Raw genomic sequence first — 26,683 nt, forward strand, 5'->3', positions numbered from 1 at the left:
CATGATTGGCTTAGGGAGTCTGGGAGCCCGTGTGCTCCCTGCTTTCGTGCGTCATCAACAGAAAAAGGACGGAGGAGAAGCGGCAGCCGGCAGGTACATCAAATGTTCTTTTTTTTTTAACTCCCCCCGTTCCCCACCATTACTGCCCCGTAGCTGCCGCTGAAGGCTGACTTACACATCCCAACCAACCTGATTACCAATAACTGGGAATCACTTCACCCAGACCTTAACAAAACTCCACTGATATGCCCAACCAGCCCACATCAATCAATCAATCAATCAATCATGGCATTTGTAATCAAGAATATGTCCAGCTGCATGACCTGCAAAGTCAGTATTGCAAAAAGCTTAGCTCCTCGATAGGCTTCTTATCTCTTTGAGCTTTTTAACAATGCCGAGCACATCCACTGCAGTGCTTCAAATAAAGAAATCCAAACAGGAATAGACAAGGATACAAACAATGTTCATTAATTTTCTTTATTTAATGATTTATTCATTTGACCCTTTGATTTAGTGCTGCTCTATAATTTTAGATGCCGGGCATACTCCATTACAGCTGAACAACTTCAGAATAAGGGAGATACGAAGAAATCGAAAACAATACAGAACAGGGCCATGCTTCTTAGGTAATTTGTTTAAATGGAGATTGAAGTGATTTCTTATCAGAATTTTTCTAAGGGCGAGGAGATTTCACTGGATTGTGTATAGAAGAAATTGCAGCAGTCTGGTTCAAGGTATTCACTGGACAAATATCATTTGAGGAGATAGATTTCTAACACATTAATAATCTTTCCATCTCTGATTACAGGATCACATTCGTTTTTAAGAGAGACACAATCAAATGTATTCCCTCTTATCGTTCCAAATGCTGTTCCATATTTTGTTCAGGTACCTCGCCAAACTCATCATTTGAGGCGGCCCCAGTTTATCCTTTGATAAAAGATCCACCCTGAGAGGGTCCCAGGGGTCACGTGGTGAGATTTTCATACCAGGTCCATCATTCCTTTACAGCAGACCATATCCTACTTCCAGTCTCTCAATGATATAGTTGGCCTTTTAGCCACCACATTGCCGCTCTTCGCTTAACCAGAAGTAAGGTCATTGCTATAAACCTGTGAAAGCTCTAGGGTATTTTCTCCAAATATCTCAGTAGTGCTACTAGAGGGGTGACAGGCAGGTGACCCTTTAAGGCACCTATGTTTGTAAGGTGCCTTATTCTGAACAAGGCAGTGGAACTGTCACCTACAAATAAGGGCCTCAGGAGACCTGCTTCGCATGATACCTGGTATGCTCCAGTGCCTAAGAGGCCAAGAACAATTGCAATCAGGACTGGAACATAATCTAACATTTGGGTATTGACAGCAGGCTACTGGCACTTGTGTTTTTATGTTAATGCACCACTTTCCTAGTGAACTGAAACAGAGTAGAAGAGCTCTGAAACCTATAACAGGGTTCTGTTCAGATGTGATTTTTATTACTGAGGATAGACTGAGATCCTGCTACAGGGCTAATCATTTGGAGGTAAATAGGATCATCCATACTGGAGTGGGTCAGTGATTATCAAAGGGCTGCTCTTTGGGGTGAACCGAGTCCTTGGAACGTGGCTCACTGGGAATACAAAGTTACTCCTTGGGCAGGTTATTTTTTCCATGAAAAGTAGATCTGCAATGCACGATGGGAATTAAGCTTCTGTTGATTCATTTGAAAATAAAGTGGACAGTGAAGGACCATCTAGACTTCATACTATTCTAATTTTTAACAATATTATGAGCTGGCGAATGATCTACCATTAGTTCTATAGATTCTGTTCAAAGAAATGTAATTTTAATGTTACTGGTAAGTCTATCATGTCAGTCTCAATAATCTCTTGCATAAACACAAGTGGGATTAAAAAACAACTACTGAGATCTTTCTCTACAAGAGTCACCCCTCTACTGTTTTCAACCCTGATGGTTTACAGAAGGATTATGCCACAAACCTCACTGAAATTGGACAGGGAGACATTTGGGGTCCCTGTGATGCTCCTGAAAACAAATAAGCATATCATGAAAGTGCAGTACTTATATGGATCTCACCACCTTGGCACTATGTATCATTCCTACTTGTTCTACTTGGTGTAAATATGCTCAGAGGCTGTGCATTCGAAAGATGATACTGTACAGATGTGCAAGGAGTGTGAATAACATGATGTCTCATTGAGCCCTCCTTGGAATCCTTTCAATCTTTTTCCACTCTGCATTGATTACGCCCCCCCCCAATCTCCAGTTCCTCCACCAACAGTCAGAATAGCGAACTTTCAACCCACCTGCTCTGGCCATTTTATCATTTCCTCTTCATGTACTATTAGCACCACTGAAAAAGAAACATAGGTTATTGTCTTCCTAAGTCAGATACAATTACAGAAGACAGGACTGACAGTCCAGGGTCTTTGGCAAGGGAGAGCTGAGTGCATGGGTGACGGCCAAGCATCTCAAGTGGTTAGAGGCGCTAGGGGGCGCACAGCGGAATGGCTGGGTGAGACCGCAGCTCCGCCGGACGACCGAAGGAAAGGCGGTCTGTTCTCGCCCCGAGGCCTGCAAAGGCGCCGACGGAATACAGCCCGACGTGTGAATACATCAGGATGGTGAAAAAGCGAGTTTGAGCGTCAATATCACAAGCGGAGTAGAGAAAACTGCGGACAAAAGATAGCGGGACTACGCGGCAATTCAAGATGGCGGTCGCCACGTCTGCTGACTCGTACAAGCCCAGAACTCCGAAGTAAGCAGCGCGGAGACCAGCGACACCGTCAGCGCTGTACGTGTGGGCTGTGGCATGCGGGCTTAGACGAGCACTGGAAGGTATGGATTCAGTGCTGAACCGTAATGGCTGGGGTATGGCTCCTTTAAGCGCCTGGGAATGCACTGAGGCAAAATGGTGGCGCCCGTGTAACCTGTGATCGGCAGGCGAGCATTGCACTTACTATACGACCAACATGTTATGTAGGACTGGGGGAAGACTGCTCACTATAAGCATATCATGAAAGTGCAGTACTTATATGGATCTCACCACCTTGGCACTATGTATCATTCCTACTTGTTCTACTTGGTGTAAATATGCTCAGAGGCTGTGCATTCGAAAGATGATACTGTACAGATGTGCAAGGAGTGTGAATAAGATGATGTCTCATTGAGCCCTCCTTGGAATCCTTTCAATCAACAGTAGAAGATGAGTCGCGCGCCACGACCAACAAATGCGCCGGCATGGAACGCGTGGTTGCTGTGCAGGGTTTGGTGTGACAGGCTGTTGGCGCTCAAACACATAGCTATGAAGGGTGACTGAATACAGGAAGTGGTTAAGTGGTATGGTGCTGCCAGGAAAAGAAGGAAACCCAAAACCCCTAAAAGAACAGGCGCAGAGTCCTGCACTAAACAATGAGACACAAAACCTGGGCACACATATAATTATTGACAGTATATAAAGTAATAAATGAATGTGGGCAACACCGGATTTGTATCTTGTAGCTTTTTATGCGTGTAGAAAAAATAGACAAACGCCAGCCGACACGTGTTTTGTCAAAGGACAATGCCAATGACTATTCTGGGCTTTACGAGCGTCCTAATGATGTCGGTGTTACCCTTACCGACGAGACGCTGACAGGAGAAGTGCTGCCTTTACAGGTTTCTCCGTGGTCTCGGACGCACCCGCCCGTCTGACCACATTCTATATTCAGTCATCCACTTACTGTTTACCCGCATCCGGGTTGGAATTATCACCGGACATCCAATACTATTATGACGCTCATAAAGCCCTGAAGAGTCATTGGCATTGTCCTTTGACGAAACACATGCCGGCTGGCGTTTGTCTATTTTTTCTACACGCATAAAAAGCTACAAGATATACATCCAGTGTTGACCACATTTATTTATTACTTTATATACTGTCAATAATTATATGTGTGCCCAGGTTCGGCATGGAACGCGTGTTAGAGGTGATAAAGGCGAAGGAGGAGGAATTGGAAGCGCGGTCCAGGCGCAATAATGTGCGCATCACGGGCCTTCCGGAAACAACAAACACCGGTCGCATGGAGGTATGCATAGAACAGTTGTGCAAAGATCTCTTTGGTGCAAACGCAATATCTCCGATCTTCATAGTTGAGAGGGCTCACAGATCCCTCGCGCCTCGTCCACCGCCGGGAGCTCCACCACGGCCCATAGTGGCGAGAATTCTTAATTATCGTGACAGGGACACTATCTTGAGGCTCGCACGTGAGAAGGGAACGATCACCCATCAAGGTAACACTTTAAAATTCTACCTGGACCACACTGTAGCGGTATAGCAAGCAAGGAAAGAATTTGCGTCTGTGAAGGCCAAGCTCCGAGATCTCAACATCAGTTACTCCATGTTATACCCGGCCAGATTACGTGTGTCTTGGGAAAGTAAAGCTGTACTGCTGTCGACCCCTAAGGCCGCGCAAGAATTTGTGAAAAAGGTGATGAAACAGAATAAACTTAATGCACGAGTGGAACAACAACCGGATTCGGACTGAGGGTGATGGACAGATGGGCAGTACTCCCTCGAAAACTGTGGTAAGACGATCTCTGATAATTTGTGGTTTGATGTTCCCAATAACTGGTACGGTCATGATCATGGCGTGCAAACCCTAGGTGGCATCGACTGCCAATTTCCGCGGCCCGCACTAACTGTTTCAAAGGGCTGTCAGATATGCAAACTGTTGCTTTGGGTGTATTCATTGGAGGCCGCTGGGCGTGGCAGGACTAGAGGCTGGCCCACTGTGTGGCCATGAGAACTGTATCATTGCTACGCTCATGAACACTGCGTTGTTATGCATTAATCCTAGCCTCCAGAGGGCCCTTTATCGCTATGGGTTGCACATCACTGGCATATCTGCATTACGACCCTAACTTACTTCTGATGTAATGAGGAAGTGCCTTGCGGGCTGGTTGTTAGTGCTGGCCATTGGGTATGCACACGCCCTCTATACTGTCCCGCTCCACTCGGGACTCAGTCACTCTACATGATGATGTTCCACGCTCCTATGCGTCCTGTAGACCACTCCCCGTTTGACGAAAGGACCAGGGTGGACAATGGCAAAGGAGCACATGACCTGTGATTTGTGGTGCGGCCATTAAGGCCTCACGCAGTGTCATAATACGGAAGGTTTGATATGACCGGGTGCGATATATGTGCACACTGTATACCTTGTTATCAGCCTTACACTAAGCCCCCTATATCGCTGGCATCTTCATGCTGGACTGTCATGCTCTACGAGGTCACTGATGTTACTACTCACAGACTGTATCTGGGTTCTTGTTGGCGGTGGGTGGGATAGGGGCAGCCAGCCATACCACACATGTGTGAATCGATCGATAAGTGAGTCGTCCACATCCATTAAGTTGGGTGTTGAGTTGTGCCCCAAGCGGACCTCCGCAAGGGTATCCCCCACTTAAGTTCTGTTAAGATGGGAATTATTCTGAAGTTCTTTAGGTTGAAGGGTATGTTTCAGAAGGGCAAATGGCAGCGGCAGATTTGGGTTGCTGGAGTGGGAGGAGGGAGGAGGGGTAGGGGCATTGTTCATGTTGAGAGACCAAGATAGCTGGAAAATGTCAAGTTCCTGTGTTTTGTATGGCAAGGGGCTAATAGGTCACACGTGACCGCACACATTGCAGTGCGTGTGGATTCTGATCATGATTGTAAGTTGTTGCTAGCTTGGACTCAATGGCCTTATCGATGACTCAGGAAGGTAGAGGTACAGGTAGAACACATTTAAATTTCCTCACGTGGAATATCAGAGGCTTTACACAACCAAAGAAAATGAGACAGGTGTTTGCCTACTTAAATAGATGGGACATGGATGTGGCTGTGCTGCAGGAGACACACATCACACCTAACACACATCAGCACATAGGCAAACGCTGGGCGGAGTCGTCCTACACTGCTACTTATTCCTCTTATTCGAGAGGGGTGATCACACTGATCCGGAGGGGCGTGAACTTCACAGTACACCGGGTGATACAGGAAACCAATGAGAGATATGTTATTGTGTCCGGCACATTACGTGGGCAACGACTAACGCTCCTTAACGTGTACGGTCTGAATGTGGATGCACCCAAATTTTTTCAGGAAGTGTGGGGGCATTTACAGACACTCACAAACACACACATCATATGCGGGGGGGACTGGAATGTGGCTATGGTGGATGGTGTAGACCATTCCTTACACTCCTCGGAACAGCACAAGCAGGCAAGGACGAAACTCGTTCATATGCTGACGGACCTGTCGTTAACAGATCTTTGGAGACACAGACACCCCAACACTCCGGGGGCCACACACATTTCAGCGATCCACAATAGTTGGTCACGTTTGGACTACTAGCTAGGCACGGATAGCATCCTACCTAGAACACTGTCAGACCATAACCCTGTATTGTTAAAACTCACAATACCGAATTACGCACCACCCCCGTTTCACTGGAAGTTCACTCACGTGCTCTAGCTGACAATGTTTACGCTAACACCATCAATAAAGCAATTAAGGAATATTTTCAGATAAATGCACCAGTGGTGGAGGATCCAGGGCTGTTATGGGAGGCATTTAAGGCCACAATAGGGGGCGTGTGCATGAGTACTACAATAGGCATATTAAAGGACATTAGGCAACAGATAAAGCGCTGCGAGACGCGCATGAAGGAGCTAGAAATGGCCTTTGAGACCGCTCGCGATATCACCCTACTGGGGGAACTACATCTAATACACACAGAACATCAAACATTTGTTGACGATGAAATAATGTATATAGATCGGAAACACACGGCTAGATCTTTCGGTGAGGGCGGTAGACCTGGCGGCGTACTGGCAACCAAAATATGCGAGGGCAAGGGACACACGGCTATACTGCGCATCAAGTCTAGGGATGGTACATTACAGACACAAGCCACGGACATTCTGAATAGCTTTGTTGACACTTACGGGGCACTATACAAATCACAACCGATAGCGTCGGGGGAGGAGATTTTTAGCTATTTGGAGGATGTGGCAATAGGTTGGCTGTCGGACGGCCAGAGGGAATATTTGGCGTTACCCATTACGGTAGAGGAAGTGACTGACGTGATCAAATCACTTCCAAACGGGAAGGCACCTGGCCCTGACGGGTACACAAATGAATTTTATAAACAATACGTAGATGTGCTTGCGCCTTATATGGTAAAAAATGTACGGTGCAGCTTTCGAACGGGCAGAATTACCTCCCACACTTCGAGAAGCTATGATAATGGCCCTTTTAAAACCCTCCAAAGACCCGGAATTGTGCGACTCTTACAGACCGCTATCGCTTATCAATGCTGATTCCAAAATACTCACGAAATTACTGGCGGTTCGGCTGACTCCACTGATGACGAAATTGGTCCTCCCGGACAAGGCAGGATTTATCCCTACCTGGCCAACATCCCATAACACTAGGACACTGTTTGCCCTCTCGCACTATCTTCAGCCTTCCACGAAGGCAGTGGCAGTCATGCTCGATGCCGCCAAGGCTTTCAATTCTATTGAATGGAGATATCTGATTGCTATTCTGTATAGAATGGGCTTCTCCAAACGTTTCGTACAATGGGTATCGTTGATATACACCAATCCGTGCGCCCGAGTTCGAGTGAATGGTTTACGTCTCTGACATCTGTAATATAGAGCAAAGTACCAGGCAGGGGTGCCCGCTTTCACCCTTGCTCTTCGCGCTAGCACTGGAGCCATTGGCCTGCCTGATCAGACAGAAATACAAATCGTCAGCCCTGCAGTTCCCTTCCAGACCACTTCCTATCTCGCTGTACGCAGACGATATGTTGTTATACGTTCGCGATCCCAACACACATTTAAATCAGCTGCTGCGAGAGTATATCAAATTCGGGGGACACTCGGGATTGTCCATAAACTGGTCCAAATCCTCCATTATCCCTCTAACGGATACGACGACTCCCTTTGACACTAAATATCCACTAGAATGGCAGAAGGATCCCATACGGTATCTGGGTGTGATGTATCATAGAGACCCTGAGGTGGTTATCAGGTCGAACTATGGGTCAGCGATCTCCAAATTGGAAGACAAGGTACAGAGTTGGATACAATTGCCACTATCTTTGGCGGGTCGCATAGCGATCGTGAAAATGAATGTGTTACCTAAACTATTATACCTTTTAAATAACATCCCTATCACACCCCCTGTAGAGGTTTTCTGCCGCATATAATCATTCGTACTAAAGCTCATATGGGCAGGCAAACAGGCTCGCGTGGATCTTCAAACGCTAACTCTTCCAAATATCCGGGGAGGCTTCGGGGTGCCGGACTTTCTATTGTATTATTTATGTGCCCAGGCACAATATGCTGCTTATTGGTACCACGAGTTACCGTACATCGCTCATACTGCCATCGAGGAAGGGGACGCGGAACCAATCCCATTGACAGCAATCCTGTCTCATTTCAGACAACCCCTTCATGCTCAAGACATCAACACTATCGACACCACAGTCAAAGCCTGGCGGAAACTGGGGCAACTGGCGCATAAGTCCCTGCTATATGCACCTGCACTGCCATTACATCATCATGAGGCGTTGTCGGTCACAGGTGAAAAAGTGGGCATTTCACTATTACAACGAGTGGGCATAGAAAGAATGGGTGACCTGTTTCATGAGGGCACATTTCTAGACATTGAGGCCCTAACATATATTCAAAACAAGTAGCCCATGTTCCACTTCACGCACTACAGATTGAAACGCGCACTAAAAGAACTGTATCCTACATTCCCCAATGCACCAGATAGTCTAGACACGCTACAGCTGCTACAGCTGCTCATTGAAACCCAAGACTTATCGCACCTAGTATTGAGACTATACTCCACAGCACAGGCTGAGATACCACAAACCACTGAGAAGGCTAAAGCGCGCTGGGACACGGTATTAGAGGATTCACTGACAGACCAAGAATGGCAGCAAACTTGCAAATTAACACAAATTCTCACTCCTAATGGCAACCTCAGAATTATCCATTACAAGTTTGTACATCAGGCGTACTACACACCTGCGCGTATGTGTAAATTTGGCCTACAAGTAGAAGACAGGTGTAAGAGATGTGGGGTGGAGGGCGCAGATTTCGCACACTTGGCTTGGTCACTTGGCTTGGTCCTGCCTAAAGGTCCAAGACTACTGGGCGGAGGTAACCACAACACTCTCTACTATGATAGGGGTAGAGGTGGAATGCACAATACGGTCCTGCCTGCTAGGAATCGTACCACATCTTAAAGCCGCCAACCGCAAATTTTGTGTGATTTCCCTACTGTTGGCCAAAAGACAGATTGCACAATGCTGGCACAGTAGGAAAGTGCCAAAAGCATCCAGATGGCTACACGACATGTCCAGCTGTAGAGATAAGCTGTTAACATACGAGGAAGAGCTACCAGCGAAATCTAGGCCCAAGAACTTTTGGGACTACTTCACGGATTATATGGGTACACTGGATGTGGACGCGGGTGAGTGATCCATATACACGAGTTACAATGTAAGGGTCGATGTTTTGATGGTTGTGTGCCCTACTGCCCCGTCGGATCGAACATGTCATGAATCATACAGATTACACTGTTGTTATAGCTGGATTGTAATGGTCTCATTTTCAGGTTTCTAAGTTATTGTTTTCTGTTTGTCGTTGGACATCTACAAAAGACTCAAACCAAAGAGAGGGACTCCGTATAACCCAAAAGGAAATGGAGTTCCAAATAACTGTTAAGTAAAACTAAGTATTCCTTTTGGGGGTTAGGAATAATTGCCAGCTGAAGCACTCACTACATGCAGTCACTTACTCACATTCGATTTTATATGGTCAACACATTTGGGAAACGTTCTATAATGAAAACAAAAACAATTATACACAGTATACAAATTTATTAATATAAAAGAGACATATAAATAAATCAACAATTTCATTTAAAACAATTACATACATAATAAAAAAGCCACCTAGTGTGGTGAAGGAGAAATATGAACCGAGACAGTAAACTTTGTCTTAGTGTTTGTTAATTCGGACACTTTGTTGGCAACAATGGGAAGATATACATTTCTTATACCCAACTGTTTGTTGACAACTCCAAATGTAAACGTTTTTGTTAGCGTCAACGCGTTTCAGAGACTTATGGTGATTATGGTCTCCTTCTTCAGGACAATGTTTTATTAAAATTTCTCCAGTTTGTAACGTTTCACCTAGTGTATATAAAATATTTATATTAGCTGACACATCTTCAACTCATACTTATAGACAAATTGCTAATGTCATAAACAGAGAATACTGTTAAAACAAACATATGCCTCTATGTACCTATATACTGCGACTACACATATATTTTTTATCGTTATATATCATATATTCTATCCATGTATTAGTATTTTTTCTCACTTTTCAAAGGAGTTTACCTAACAATAATGCATTCCTATGAGCGAACCCACTAGTTCTTCAACCTTTATGAAGTTGTTGATGCGTCAAGTCTAAAATACAAACCAAAAGCTACCACATTCCTGTATGTTGTTAAAGCAACCTGTTGACTTTGTCATTGTTTTAACATTTTTACCATAACACACTAGACATATAGTTGACATTAGCTGACATTAAGCATCTTATATATACCAAAACATATTCTTCATTTCAAACCATTACAGAAAAAAACCAAAATTTAAAACGGAAATAAAACGACAATAGAAACTACAATTCTGTTTGTTATTATTTGTATTAATATTTCTCAAAGATACATTGTGTTCTAAACATATCGGGGAACAATTAAAAAATTTTTAAGGAAGAGGAGAACAGCTCGTTTTATTTTCATTAGTGACCGCCCTTCCCAACTCTGTCATACATTCATTCTCACAGACATCCTTTAAATATCATTCATAAATCAATCAAGGCAAGGGTTTTTCAATATTAACTCACCTATGCAAAAGCATCTGGGTGAAAAGACTGTAATTTACGTCCGCTCCGAGTCTACTTTATCTTCAAGGTTAGACTCCCACGCTGTTAGTGGATAAGAATCATAAAAACGGCCTATTAGAAAATTATATTAACATGAGTGGAGTAACAACCCATGTGATCCAATTACTAGCTTATTTTTACCTAGAGCGTGATTGTTACGAGTTAAAAGACCATTATTGTGCATCAAGTTATCACTCGTATTGATTCTGGAGCCCTCGTTCTGCTCCTGTAGTGAAAACGTGACAAAGTTGTTATCTATTTAAAATACGCGTTAGCACTGTTTCGTTTACATAAAGGTTCACAGAGGGTTACCTCTCTTAGCTCCTCGGTCTTTTAAGGATCCCGTCTATTTGAAAGTCTTTCAATTAAAATCAACCATTCTGTGAAAAAACGGAAATGATAACCGTTTTGTTATTTTAGTTTGTTTATATCAACAGACTTAATTACAATAAGTTTGACAAGCTCTCACCTTGTCAGGCGGCTTTCGTTCCGTTTATAATTCAGGCACATCCGGGTATTTATGCTCGCGGCTGCATGTGAAATAAAATACAAACAAACCGGGCGTTGTTACACTTGCTCTATGTGGGCTATGCATTTTGAATTAACGGTCTTCTCTACCTGAACCGTTCATTAGGTTAACATATCGGGCAGGCTCACTAAACTGTGTCTATCGATATTTAATTTACAGTTAGCAATCCTGTTGAGGCTTACAGTTCAACTAGGCGGCGTTATGTTTTAATCTATATCAATCACTGCCGCATCCTGACGATTATTTAAAATTATAAAAATATATCGCAAGTATAACTTGCAATTCTATGAGTTCCTAACGCTTACCTCGTTTAGTAACCTGGCGGATTTCCCCGGTGTGGATTCTAGCGTCAGAGCGATCGCTGTTTGAGAAGATATTTTTTTGGAAACAACACAGTTTCCCGCACGTTTGCTATTTAAAGCCTGATAGCTCCTACGTCACTACGTACCTCGGTCTTCATTGAAGCCATTTTTTTCTTTTCTATCTTTATTGAAAGCTTTGTCATGGACAGGCCTCGCTTTTGTCAAGATTGTCAATATTAAAGCGTAGCCTGCAACTTTGTAGATTCTGTCATACAGATTAATCTGCTACAGATTTAACGTGCACTTACAAGGTTGCGCACGTATTTGTTATGCAATCGTTTCTGCGCAGGCCTGCGAGTCCCTACTAATTGTCATGCATCATTATTAGAGGTGCACTAGATGCACTAGGTGCACATTATTGTATTTAAATATATATATATTCTCCAAAGTCAGTGAGTTCTCTATCTCTTAAGGTGTCAGGAATTATACCTACTGTCTATTTGCCCACTCTCTAATACTAATGCATAATTACCTTAATGACCTTAACCCTGAGTAAGCAAAATGTTTAAGGATTCGGTATCTATTATAAGGTATATGAGAAGTAACTCGATTTGAGGTATTAGGTGGGCATCCTGTATTGATCCTTTATTTAACAGTGAGTGTTATCGATCGCTGTTATGGCAGTATCACTATATCTACATGGGGCCTAATTTCAGTAAGGCCAAGTTATCCGGTGGATGAGACTGGATGAGAATTACCGGATAACTTGGCCTTACTGAAATTAGGCCCCATGTAGATATAGTGATACTGCCATAACAGCGATCGATAACACTCACTGTTAAATAAAGGATCAATACAGGATGCCCACCTAATACCTCAAATCGAGTTTCTTCTCATATACCTTATAATAGATACCGAATCCTTAAACATTTTGCTTACTCAGGGTTAAGGTCATTAAGGTAATTATGCATTAGTATTAGAGAGTGGACAAATAGACAGTAGGTATAATTCCTGACACCTTAAGAGATAGAGAACTCACTGACTTTCGAGAATATATATATTTAAATACAATAATGTGCACCTAGTGCATCTAGTGCACCTCTAATAATGATGCATGACAATTAGTAGGGACTCGCAAGCCTGCGCAGAAACGATTGCATAACAAATACGTGCGCAACCTTGTAAGTGCACTTTAAATCTGTAGCAGATTAATCTGTATGACAGAATCTACAAAGTTGCAGGCTACGCTTTAATATTGACAATCTTGACAAAAGCGAGGCCTGTCCATGACAAAGCTTTCAATAAAGATAGAAAAGAAAAAAACGGCTTCAATGAAGACCGAGGTACGTAGTGACGTAGGATCTATCAGGCTTTAAATAGCAAACGTGCGGGAAACTGTGTTGTTTCCAAAAGAATAACTTCTCAAACAGCGATCGCTCTGACGCTAGAATCCACACCGGGGAAATCCGCCAGGTTACTAAACGAGGTAATTGTTAGGAACTCAAAGAATTGCAAGTTATACATGCGATATATTTTTATAATTTTAAATAATCGTCAGGATGCGGCAGTGATTGATATAGATTAAAACATAACGCCGCCTAGTTGAACTGTAAGCCTCAACAGGATTGCTGCAAGTTATACATGCGATATATTTTTATAATTTTAAATAATCGTCAGGATGCGGCAGTGATTGATATAGATTAAAACATAACGCCGCCTAGTTGAACTGTAAGCCTCAACAGGATTGCTAACTGTGAATAAAATATTGATAGACACAGTTTAGTGAGCCTGCCCGATATGTTAACCTAATGAACGGTTCAGGTATAGAAGACCGTTAATTCAAAATGCATAGCCCACATAGAGCAAATGTAACAACACCCGGTTTGTTTGTATTTTATTTCACATGCAGCCGCGAGCATAAATACCCGGATGTGCCTGAATTATAAACGGATCGAAAGCCGCCTGACAAGGTGAGAGCTTGTCAAACTTAATGTAATTAAGTCTGTTGATATAAACAAACTAAAATAACAAAACGGTTATCATTTCCGTTTTTTCACAGAATGGTTGATTTTAATTGAAAAACTTTCAAATAGACGGGATCTTTAAAAGACCGAGGAGCTAAGAGAGGTAACCCTCTGTGAACCTTTATGTAAACGAAACAGTGCTAACGCGTATTTTAAATAGATAACAACTTTGTCACGTTTTCACTACAGGAGCAGAACGAGAGCTCCAGAATCAATACAAGTGATAACTTGATGCAAAATAATGGTCTTTTAACTCGTAACAATCACGCTCTAGGTAAAAATAAGCTAGTAATTGGATCACATGGGTTGTTACTCCACTCATGTTAATATAATTTTCTAATAGGCCGTTTTTATGATTCTTATCCACTAAAAGCGTGGGAGTCTAACCTTGAAGATAAAGTAGACTCGGAGCGGACGTAAATTACAGTCTTTTCACCCAGATGCTTTTGCATAGGTGAGTTAATATTGAAAAACCCTTGCCTTGATTGATTTATGAATGATATTTAAAGGATGTCTGTGAGAATGAATGTATGACAGAGTTGGGAAGGGCGGTCACTAATGAAAATAAAACGAGCTGTTCTCCTCTTCCTTAAATTTTTTTTAATTGTTCCCCGATATGTTTAGAACACAATGTATCTTTGAGAAATATTAATACAAATAATAACGAACAGATTTGTAGTTTCTATTGTCGTTTTATTTCCGTTTTAAATTTAGGTTTTTTTCTGTAATGGTTTGAAATGAAGAATATGTTTTGGTATAGATAAGACGCTTAATGTCAGCTAATGTCAACTATATGTCTAGTGTGTTATGGTAAAAATGTTAAGACAAAGTCAACAGGTTGCTTGAACAACATACAGGAATGTGGTAGCTTTTGGTTTGTATTTTAGACTTGACGCATCAACAACTTCATAAAGGTTGAAGAACTAGTGGGTTCGCTCATAGGAATGCATTATTGTTAGGTAAACTCCTTTGAAAAGTGAGAAAAAATACTAATACATGGATAGAATATATGATATATAACGATAAAAAATATATGTGTAGTCGCAGTATATAGGTACATAGAGGCATATGTTTGTTTTAACAGTATTCTCTGTTTATGACATTAGCAATTTGTCTATAAGTATGAGTTGAAGATGTGTCAGCTAATATAAATATTTTATATACACTAGGTTAAACGTTACAAACTGGAGAAATTTTAATAAAACATTGTCCTGAAGAAGGAGACCATAATCACCATAAGTCTCCGAAACGCGTTGACGCTAACAAAAACGTTTAAATTTGGAGTTGTCAACAAACAGTTGGGTATAAGAAATGTATATCTTCCCATTGTTGCCAACAAAGTGTCCGAATTAACAAACACTAAGACAAAGTTTACTGTCTCGGTTCATATTTCTCCTTCACCACACTAGGTGGCTTTTTTATTATGTATGTAATTGTTTTAAATGAAATTGTTGATTAATTTATATGTCTCTTTTATATTAATACATTTGTATACTGTGTATAATTGTTTTTGTTTTCATTATAGAGCCTTTCCCAAATGTGTTGACCATATAAAATCGAATGTGAGTAAGTGACTGCATGTAGTGAGTGCTTCAGCTGGCAATTATTCCTAACCCCCAAAAGGAATACTTTGTTTTACTTAACATCTACAAAAGAACCATAAAACTGTAAGACTTCATGTAATGATTTACGCCGCCGGCTGAAGGGTTGTGTAACTCCTTCATTGGCTTGTCCTATTTCTTACCTCGCAGCCGGCCCCAGGGTTGTAGGCTCCTGGCTGTGTATGATTATCAAATGACAATAAAGGTCTTGAAAAAAAAAAAGCATCTCAAGTAGTTTCCCGCTGATGAAAGTACTAGTAATGCCGTCATTTTTTAAATGAAACTTTTCAAGAATCATACAGTAATTTCTTCTGTTGCATGTTTGTTTTTTTATAGCGCAAACTCAGCCCAAAGGTAGTGGTGCGCATTACAAGAGCTCCAATTAAATTGCCCAAAGACACATTCTTTTTTTGCCACTGGAAGATTAAGTGAATTGCCCAGAATCACAGGGCGATGAGCCATCACTGAGACTCAAACCTTGTTCCCCAGTTTCAAAGACACAAAGCTCAAGGAGTTCAAATAAAAGATAGCAAAGTTGGAAGTTGAATCTTCACAGCTTCACACAACCTTAGAGAACAGTCCACCTATTGAAGAAAAGGGGATTTTACTTATGAATGCTAACTATATACCATCTAATATACTGGGCAAACACAATGCCTGGCCATAGTATACTACCCTTCCACTTCAACTTGTTGCAAACACATCTGAAGTCACCATTCTGCATCTCAAACAACAGGTTCTGTTTATGTTACACAAAGTATCTGTTTCCATGAGTTCCATCTTGACTAATTCTAGTAGTACTTGGGTTTTAGAGTACAGGCATTTTCAGAAAGAATGGCAGTTAAAGCCATAGACAAGGCTGTACCACAAAAAGATTCTCAGCCTTAGCAGGCACAGCCCTCATCTCTGGTCGTACAAAATTAAAACAGAGAGGATGTGAAAAAGACTATGTAGGGGCCTCATGTGGAGAACTCCCACATCAGCCGGATTGAACAACACCAGAAATACTCCGTATGACGTGGCTGAACAAGGCACAAATGGCAGATAGGATCTATGAAACTTTTCTCACCGTGTTTCGTGATTGAATCCTGTGTTTCAAAGTTGGCTGCAGAAGTAGTTAGACCTGCTCATTGCTTTTGAGAAATCTCGGATGCAGCTCAGCTAGCGAGAGCAGTTAAATCCAAGGATGTACATCATCTCCATCAGTTTGCAGCTCTTTGACAATTAAAGGCCCAATGGGTTGGCTTTTTTTGTCAAACTGATTCACTATCAATGGAATCCGGTCCAAAGAGTCGCATTTATGATCGATCAATGACTGAAAGTAACATTTCGCCCTATCGATCCACCCTTCAAGGCTTCAGGATATCATGTTCCAATGTGAAAGCTCAATAAAAATGTAATACTAAAAAGAAAACCCTTCTTAGTGCTCCATTCTTGGCTGGACAATTCTCTGTTACATGATCAAGCAGTCATCAGTCCTTCTTTCCAAATAAAAGTTCGGTAGAGCATAAACTGTGCTTTGTGTTAGTAGCACTGTCCCAGGTAAAATTGAAAAAAGAAAAACATACATTTAAAAAATATCAATATTTTTGTTTGGAGCTCTCCTACTTATTGTGGAATTTGTCACTCCCTACCTTTTTAAGTCCATATCATTTTTCCTCACAGTGCCTCCCCTGCTCTACTAAACATTGACCCTGTCCACTTGGACCGGACGTTCCACTCCTTAATTCTTGCTTCAATCTCACTGCTGGAGCTCAGAACAACCAATGTAATTGTTTGTAGTAGTTCACCCTTCTTGTTCAGAAACTCAGTCCGCATCTCGTGGCCTCATTGCACTCCAAATGGGCAACCAAGTTAAAGGATGAGACTCTAAGGTAGACCTTCTGTAGTATGCCTGTTAGGGCTTCTCTCGGTTGAGACCGAAAGCCAGAGCCCCTACCCCACAAAAGGTTGCTCCTTTTGACTAGTGCTTTGAAGCTAAAACATCTACCTAGCCCACTGCAGACTACCATTTCTAGGTTGGGCCCAGAGATTATTCACTACTTGGTTGTTCTGTGAAGCTGCATCTCCCTGTGGACAGCTCCTCCACTGTCTTGGGTATAACCTTTGATTCTTAACTTTTGAAGACTTTGGGAAGCTGAATTTATCAGTGGGTTGCATCTCCATTGCACCTGAGTGGGGCCAATTGAAACGCCTACTCGAAATACCCCGTGGTCGAGCCGACCCCATCGACAGCGTTCAGCCACGTAGGTCATGTCCTAGAGAAAATATTCACGATGTTTGGGTTCCCGCAGAAGGTCCACAGTGACAACGGTCCACCATTCCAAGGGGCAGAATTCGCCACATTTCTCCAGCAACGTGCATCACCCCTCAATGGCCCAGGCAAACGGGGATGTCGAATGATTTATGCGTACGTTGAACAAGATGTTCGGGATATCCACAGTAGAACAGGCTGACCCAGAACACCGGCTGCATGAGTTACTGAGGGAATACCGGAGCACACCCCATTGCGCGAACCAACGGTGCACGTGGGATCTGATGCTCCAAGGACCGCGGCGAGATCTCCTACCAACCACACCGGAATGGTCGTCACTTACCCTTGACGCAGACGGAACGCAAGAACGAAGACGGCGGCAAAACCAAGAAGCGAGTGTATGCCGCCGAGCCACCCCCAGACGGCTCAGGCCTGGGGCGACGGTCATCCTGCGAAACCGACGCCAAGGAGGAAAATTCCAGACACGTTATGAGCCTGGCACCTGGACAGTAACAGCAACCAATGGCTCAATGATAACAGCCCGCAAGAGGACAGAGGAAGTATCCCGGAATGCATCATGGTTCAAGGAGGTCCCGCCAGAACACCGCGCGGAGACCATAATCCACCAACCGACATCCCGAACCACGTACATAACCGAAGATGATGCTGAGGCGCCTACCAGCTGCCCGTCCGGTGAAACCCAGGACATCACTCCCTCCTCTCCTCGCGATACAAACCCCGGAAGTCCGGGTCCGTCCAGCCGAGAGGGGCGCACTAGCTCCCAGCGATACCATCTACGGCCAAATCCACGTCCAAACCAGAGACTAAGAGACTATGCCTGTTCATAAGACCCCGGGTGCCCGAGGGCCCGTGGGCATCAACGTATTTGGTCTAAAAAGACATTCAAAAGTACAAAGTTAGAAAGGGATGTAATGTTGGCAGTCTAGTTTACCACCAGCACGCATCCCTACATCCGCAGGCCAGGCGTGGCCTGCGGGTAGTTAATAAAAGGAGGGGCGACCGCTCGTGGCATCACTTCCGACCGTGACACTGTCTCTGGCGTGCATGACTGCTGCGGCGGAGCCTGCCCCCGCTCTGCCCAAAAGCGCCCCATTGAGGCATATGTGTCCTCGCCCAGCAGCACACCACATGCGGTTCGGGCTTACAGGCAGCGGGATAAAGACGTGAACAATTTCTCTGTGTGTGTGGCACACTAATTGGCAAGTGCCTAGGCTGGCAGGATGCTACAACAGTGGCAATCACGCATGATGCGCTAGGACAAAACACACCACACTTCAGGACCGTTTATCTTTAGTTTTACTGAGATCAAGTCCAGCCTACAAAAATGGTAGCTCAGTGTGGCCAAAAAACCATGACACCCACTAGCTTAGCTTAACTGCTCTGCCTTCAGTGCATTTGCTGCACCAGCAGAAATATCTGCGCTAGGCTGGCAGGCATTTCTAGATGTGGAGGGCAGCCTTCTGTGAGAGGAACAAATAAATGCAGGGCCTCGGCTGACCTGGCAGTCTGAAAGTGGCCGCCGCACAATAAGTGAGCCCCATAATATGTTTGCAGACATCTAGAACAAATGCAGAATTTGCAAAGCGAAAATAAACAAACCAATATGCAACTAGTAATATGTTGCAAAAATTATAAGCAAGTTAAAGTAAGTCACTTTCAAAAACGGTTTAGTTTCAGTATATGGTGTAACATGCAGAGATTCCGGTTTCCCTACAGTGAACTCTAGCAGTTAAAAAAATAGACATACTGCCGCAGATGTGTCCCCTGTGTTAATGACTGCTCATTTTCATAGCAAAGCAGCTCAGAATAGCTACAAAGCTCGTTCTTCTCTTTCCCTGTGTAAATTGAGGTTGTAATTATACTCCTTGACCGGTCTTTCATAATGTCTGCTGACTCTTGCAGCAGGCACGGTGACGTCACAGTAAAGCTTCAGTAACGAATCACAGTACAGTAGCTCCCTCATGATCTCATTACGGGCAACTAGTGAGGTCACAACTAGACAGTAATAGGAACATTAGAGAGAAATGTTTATACATATATTGTAGACTTCCATTCAATATATAACTATCATTAAAACATGTCAGTGAAAGTGCTCATGCGGGTTGGCCATGTATCTACAACTACATGATTTAAATAATAATAAACATGTCCACTACTTTCTTGACGATCAGAATAACAATAATGAAGTCCTTCTTTTGTGTGCTTCCTCGGGTACTAAATAACAAACTACCTTTTTGATATTAATATATCGAACGAAACCAAATATATTTCAACTGCTCGGGCATTTTTAGCAGTAGCAGAACCGGTTTCCTGTCTCAGTGAATGGTTTGAATCTTTATTCCCAACGGGATATTGGCCAGAACGCTTATCTAGAGATAAGGCAAAATCTTGCATTGGGAGAAATGTTGCAGAGCAACTTGCGTTTTCCAAGAACATTGTGTGCTGTTCTTTCCTGGGTGTGATATGAACGGAAAGGCACCAAACTCTACAAAACCTCCCACATAGGAAAATATTTATTTCATTATTCACTGTGTCCTACTACACCGTTTGTAAATCCAGTGAATGAAACGTGTTAAAATTGATAAAACTGCACCAAAAGTTAACAATGCTTTGGCACTTAATATTTTAACAAGCATTTGCAAATGAAATAGGTTTTGCTGGGTCCAACCTGCTAAACAAAAATCAGGCGATGACAAAGACAGTTTTGTCTTGGCTTTTGGAGAGGTTAGCTGAGCATGTACAATAACACGTGTTACATAAATTCAATGGCACCGATTCTTGTCTTTTCTAAGCCTGCCTGCTCTTTACATCTGTGCTTTGGCACCATCATAAAATTGCTGCCCAAAATATGCAAGAGATTACCTCCACTATGTAATGGCCAGCATGCTGCCTGGGATTATCATAATTGCACCGAGGCTACCATGTTCCCAGGGATTACCACTGCTGTGCAGGAACCAGCATGTTGCCAGGAATTATCAACAATGTACAAGTATAAGCATGTTGCCAAGGATCACCACCATTCAGTATGGACTGGCACGTAGGAATTGCCATCCATGTGTCAGCGCCAGCACTATGCCAGCGATTACTACCATTGCAGCAGGGTTTACATTTTACCAGGAATTATAGTCAGTCTGCCAGTACCTGCATGTCATGTGCCTCGGATTACCTGCATTGTGCCTGGGCCGGTGGGTTGCCAGGAATTACAGTCATTGCGATAAGGTCAGCATATCACAGGCTAGGGCAATGGGTAAAAACTTGCTCCTCACCCGCACACTTTCAGGCACACACATATACACACTCACACAAACCGAGACATGCACTCGAGCAGACACAGATATAGGTGGACACATAGAAGAACACGAGCACATGCACACACAGAGGAGTGAACACAAACAAGTACACGCACACTTGATTACACAAGCCGTGCAGACATTTTTTTTCCCACGCATTTTCTTGCTGACTCTTGTAGGTGCTTGTAGTAAAGGAAGATGCACAGTCCAACTGTGTAAGTAGATAAGCCAAGGTACCAAATCACTTAGCCAGATGCTCTGGGAAAGCACTGAAGAACCACTCCTCAATGTCGCTGTCTTTGCCAAAGCGACAGAAGCGGCTAAGCTGTTTTCTGCACAGAAAGCTGATCACACCTGTAGACAGTCAGTCCACAAGACTTGCTGATGCACCACAACAATTCCTAAGCAGGTGGAAAGCACATAAGAGCTTGTGGAAATTATAGAAGACTTTCAGATGACAGCAGACACCAAAGTAATGACAAACGCCCAGGGTGCAGGCTGTCCAGATGGTACAGGACACTGGTGGGGCTAGCTGGGCGTTGCCTATTAGTTTCAAAAGTCCGTAATATCTTTATTTCCTTGCCCTTTAGTTCCTTGGTTCCTAAGTTGTCCTTTCTCCTTACTCCACGCGTAGGTTCAAGATCGTCGCCAAGTTGTAGTAAAGGAAGATGCAGAGTCCAACTGTGTAAGGTAACCCTTTATTGTAGATTCCTTCTAGGATTGGTAAGTAGGAGACAATAGGAAGAATAGATAAAACCCCACCAGGAGCAAGCTCCAAGCAGCTTAGCCTGAGTTGACCAACTGACACTGTGAGCACAGAGAGACACCCAGGCATTCTATGATGTCATGGTATATTCTAATCAGTGGAGAACAGTAGAGAAGTAATTTACTACAGTGCTCCTGCAGGCCTAGCTCTTCTCTCCTCTCCTGATGTAAGTTACCAGGAGGGGTAGGGGGAGCATCCCGGGGAGCTTGAGAACGGGAGAGCAGGCGTTAGAAGCAGGGAGGTGGAGGGGATGAGTGGAGCATGTAGCAATACGTGGCGGGCTGGGACAATGAAGGCTTTAAAGGGAACGCGAGTTGGGGAGGGGAAAATGAGGCAGAGGTTCAGTGATGGGGTGAGAGAGCTGGTGCAAGTGGCTGCTGGGGCCCAGGGGCCCAAGAGCAGTAATCAAGCGGGAATGTGGGACTGAGATAGGGAAACAAGAGAAGTGCTTAACTGAGGTATTCGTGAGGACTTTGTGCAAAACGTGGGAGGGGAGGATAGAGCAGCCATCAGATGTTCTGGGATGGTTGGAAGACAGGCATTGATGGGTGGATTTGTTTGCTTTTGCCAATACAGGCATTAGTAGGGAGGGATTGGTAAGATGGGCAATGGGCAGAGAGAGTCTTAAGCACAGCGGAGTCTTAGTACCAGCTATGGGCCGTTTTTTTAGCCACTGAGGTGGCCAATATGGGCTGTCTGGGCACTTCAAATGCCGCCAGCGACACAGTGGGGTGTCTGAGTGGCCTTTCTGGAGGCAGATGGGCCTCTATTACTTCCCTTTTACAAACAGGGCAAAGGTCTCATTCCCCGTCTCTCAATGGGACGTCCCATTAATGAATGTATGCAGATTGAGCCGTCGCAGAAGGCCTGAGCGGAAGTGGCCTAACTTATTTTCAGGTGTGGTTCACCATTGTAAACTAATCTGTGAAGAGTCCTGGCAACGTTTGCATTCTTTTTTTATCTCAGTGAAGTTAAGAAAATATGCCTCTTTTATTGAAACCCCACCCCTTTTTATAACACTGAAGCAGTGTTTTAAGAAAAGACGCAATCAGCAAATGTGGGCCACTTTTTTCAGGGTGCCCAGGCCAATTTGTGATCCCAATCCAACCCTGGACATTAGTGCACATTGAACGTCACGGTATGTGAGATACAGATTAAAGCTTGCATAGGAACAGGTTGTACGGTATGCCTATATGCCTAGCAATGTTCTGAAAACCCTTTTCTATACAGTAGACTTTGCTACAAGGTAAACAAACTACTGAGGCAAAAACTAAAACCATGATTTGGTAAAGGGAAACTTTTTATTGGCAACTTTGTGAACTGTAACAGTAAGTTCTAAAATAACGGTGAGATGCCGAAGTACATGAAGTAAGACCTTCAGCTAATCTACTCTAACGCAGGTAGAGTCTAATTCATCAAATATATTCCATAACGTAATCGGATTTATGTGTGGAAAAGTTTCAAACCCTTGGCAAAACTGTGACTTGATTTGCAGACTTAAGATCAGAATTGATTTTAATACAAAGTTGTCACTTAAAAATGAAAAAAAGAAACTGCAAATAAGTATATTTTCCTGTAGATAACTAAGACCTTGTAGAGCACACATGAACCCATAGTACCCATACATTCTGTGAGGGAAACATCTAAAACAAACCACTCCACAGGGAAGAGATTTATGACTCTAGGGTTACTGAGGTCTTTCTAATGTCCATATAGTAAGACGATGTCTGAATAATGACAAAGAGAAAAGTCTCTAACACGGCCTATAACCATAAGTTGAAATGAGAGGAGAACACTCAATGCAGAACATAATGAGCAACTTGGATTGTAAAGCCCAAGGTTTTGCAGCTAACTACTAAGGGTTGCCTTAGTAGAACTGTTGTGAGGAATATAGCAGACTGTAAAATTAATGTTGATGGGAACTCCACTGGACGCCAGTGGAGTGCGCTCCTATAAAACTTGATACATTTTCTTAAATCCAATACAAAGCAGACAACTGGGGCATTTGGAGGTTTGTTATATAAATTACCACTAGCCTGAAACAAAGATTCTACAATGGCCAATTCAGGCTGGAAAGTGCAAACTGGCAACAATAGAGTTTGTTGCGGAACAATAAAAACACAGATCTTTTTCAGCAACTACAGATAATTCCTCCTTACGCAATTCAATGGTGCTCCATTCACGGACCTCTGAATGATGAAAGTCGAAATCAGTGTTTCAGGGATTCATAACTGTGAGCTTGTAATCAATGAAGATACCAGGGGCAAACATTCAATCACTGAGCCTTCGTACTGGCAATTAATAGCAACAACATGTCGACAATCAGCAAATGTACTTGTGTCACAGGTAAAATGAAATTCAAGCACGAATCCCAGATATTTTACTGAAATTAAAGGTACCACTGTATAGCTCAGTTTAGGTGGCCAAACTGTTAAGATCTAGAGGTACCTGCCGTCACCTATCGACCAATCCACCTGCCTTAGTGGACTTTAATTTAAGGAAGTTCTTTGGCATCAATGTATAAACAGCCATTTAAAAATCTTGCCATCCTACCATGCCAATTTAACTTCGATCTAATTAGTCTGGGTTTATAGTAAAGCGATGTTAGTGGATGAGAAGAGCAACATGCTGGGCATAGCCATTGACAGGATCCAGTGATATGGAGAAGCACTGAGGGCTTTTTGAATGACCAGGTTGCATTTTGAAAGAAATGGAGGAAGAAGTGTGAGACCAATCATGAATAAAGGAGTGAAAGCAGTCCAGTCCAGCATTACAAAATAAAATGTCTGCAGATGCAAGTCAGTGGATCAACATGTTATGGTCAAACCTGCCGAAGGCCACAAATGTATCCAAAAGAGCCAAGGCAGCCTCAATCACCTGCATAAAATGAACAAAAAATCATCACGTACAGTTGCTTGGACGGACTATGTTCCCCTAGGGGGCTCTAAAACCCGATTCTCTCTAAGTGACATAGGGGCAACCTTCTTGACTACCTTGGATGCTGTTGGAGGCAACACTATAGGCTTACATTATCAGGATCCTTATAAACAGGAGAAGAAAGGCTTTTTAACTGAGTATGGTACCTCAAACAAAGAATTCAGAATTTTAGTTTAGGCCAGAAACATGACTGGGTCCACAGAATATATGAGTGTGAATATGAAAGCCCCTGGGAACTAGTGAGGATTCATCGTACCTGATAAAAATATGATACCCCAGGCTTCAGAATATATCTGTTGCATTAAAAAACGTGGTATTTTCCCTTCAATGGGGAATTACCGTACCAGAATCAACGTCCTGGAACATACAGGGCCCCTTTCACCTTTTACATTCTGGCAGGTTTGACCTGCCAAAATTTAACATAAAGTGCAAACTTTATGGCACCACTTAGAATGTAAATATATATTTTTTTACATACAATAAAAAATTACAGAAATTAAGAATTCTGATCCATGCACAAACAGGTGTTTTAGTAGGGACCGCAATTTAATGGGGCACATGTAACCAGTCCCAATTGGTAACAAGAAATTGATCCTCTGCAGACATTTTAACCCATGTAGAAAAGTTAGAAAGTGAGGAGTAGAGAACTCAAGAAAACTGTAGAGACGCACAGAATAGATCTCTTCATGAATCTTTGTGCACTTCAATGTTTTAACATTGGCTGGCCAACAGTAGACAGATGACTCATACTCTGAATTTCAAAAACTTTAATAAAAAGCTGTTTAAAAACTCTCATACTCTTATTTTGAAAAAGTTAATTTAGTAGTTGATATATAAAAAGGATGAGAAGTTTCCATCATAACTTTACATAACGACTTCAAGAAGTTTTAAGTTTTTAAATACAGCTGCTCAAGTAATTCGTTTTAGCTTGTTTTACCAACAGCCTATAGTGGCGCAGCCGGTTTTTGTAAAACAGAATCAGAATGCTGCTAAAAGAGGGCCACCAGGAAGGTGTGCAGCTGTAGAGCGCTTTAGTGACAGTCATTTGTGTTACATAGAGATGTATATAAAACGGTTGGTATAAGACAAGGAGATTTCATATTTATTGGACCTGCCCTGTTACAGAGAAAATGTCCAGGATTAAAGAAGGAACTGGCCTCATTGCCCCATTCCACTGTTTGGTTTGTTTAACACGCGATGTTGGCTGATAATTACTATTCCAAATGTATGAAACACATTGAGTTTCGTTTAGTGATTCCTAGTGGTGTACAAATCGACATACCTCATGAATATTAATGAGGTATGTCACAGTTTGCGACTCATTAGGAATTGCAGCTATCGCAGGGATGGTGGCTTGCTGTGGTCAGCAGGCCTCTATATATGTGATTGCTTTTTAATAAAGCAACATTTTTTTATCATGTAGCCCGTTTTCCTTAAATGAAAACAAGATGCGTTTGCAGAGAAAAAAAAATTAACTTTTAAAGTTTCCATTTTAAAGAGTAGACAGTGGTACGTGGGACCACTGCCTGCTTAAAAAAAATATTTGTATCAACATTCATAAAAGGGAAGGAGTCATATTGGGATCTCTTCCCATTGGCGAATTGTTACCACCTTCTCTAAGGTGTCAGTAAAAAATGAATACTTTGCAATCATGATTTGGTTGCAAAACATTCATACATTCCACTACCAATCAGTATTAGGAAGGGACGCCCTAAACATGCCTCTTCCAAATACAAAAACGCAAACCCAAATTGTGATTCGATAAAAGGTTACCGAATTAGACGTTGGCTTTTGTACATTTAAAAAAGCTTGAGCAGTCACAAACCGCCTGATTCTGCAAATCGGGCCACTTGCAACCTCAAAAAGGTCCCACACATTTGGCCCTCAGTCTGGACTCGTGTGTAATGGAAAATAATTGCATCTGCCTTTCAGGACCCAAAAAGACTCATCCTCTCCTCTTAAGTG

The 26,683-nt window shown here is 42.8% G+C and overlaps 1 protein-coding gene across 1 annotated transcript in view; it reads right to left on the reverse strand.

The window, feature by feature from the left end:
* The window catches only part of JCAD (junctional cadherin 5 associated), a 329,723-nt gene that overhangs the window by 126,742 nt on the left and 176,298 nt on the right, over positions 1–26,683 (reverse strand). The gene's annotated exons all lie outside the window — the stretch shown is intronic.

Source organism: Lissotriton vulgaris, chromosome 10, assembly GCF_964263255.1.
Source record: "Lissotriton vulgaris chromosome 10, aLisVul1.2, whole genome shotgun sequence".
NCBI classification, from domain to species: Eukaryota; Metazoa; Chordata; class Amphibia; order Caudata; family Salamandridae; genus Lissotriton; species Lissotriton vulgaris.